Genomic DNA, 734 nt, shown 5'->3' with positions numbered 1-734 from the left:
GGCGTGCGCGGAGCCCGCAGCCGCGGTTCCCCGGGTCGTGCGGGGGGACGGGCCGGGCCCCGTGGATCCCCACTCGGCCTGCGGGGTCGTGCAGGAGGGTCTGTGGGTGCCCAGTCCCTGCTCCCTGTGCAGGGGCCCCCCTCATGGGAAGCAGGATCTGCATCTCCACGTCCCAGTGATGCTGGAACACGGGGGTGACCGGGTCCACACTCGCAGAGAGACACGGGTTCTCGTCCCACGCTCAGGACGAATTCGAGTCGCGGACACAGGGAGTGGGTCCAGCAAAGCAGGGAATGCATTTGCAAAGCGGAGAGTTTATTCAAGGAGAGGGAAGGAAAAACGGAGCTCCCAAGAAAGGAGGCGTTCCGGAACACGGGTTGCCCAGGAAGAACTGTGGGGAGCGGTCGTATTTGGGTCAGGAAGGACTTGGACCGGACTTCGGTTCTGGATGGGGCTTGTGCATGCATTCCCGGCCGGGTAGGGACGGACACGTGCCTGGTGGATCCAGTTTTTCTAAATGGAGCGGGTACCCGCCGAGTCAGGCCGAGTGGACCACGAGACCCGCCAGAGTTGTCTGCAAGTCCGGGGACCACTGCGCGATGGAAATCGTGTTGAAATTCGCTCTCTTAAAACCTACCCTCTGTTTCTGTCTGTCTTTCCAGCGAGCGCAAGTGCCCTATAGCAAAAACCTCTCCAAAAAAAAAAAAAAAAAAAGAAAAAACAACCCGCTGAAA

This window comes from Tupaia chinensis, unplaced genomic scaffold, assembly GCF_000334495.1.
Source record: "Tupaia chinensis unplaced genomic scaffold, TupChi_1.0 Scaffold000201_2, whole genome shotgun sequence".
NCBI lineage: Eukaryota > Metazoa > Chordata > Mammalia > Scandentia > Tupaiidae > Tupaia > Tupaia belangeri.
Note: the sequence above shows the minus strand (reverse complement) of the source record.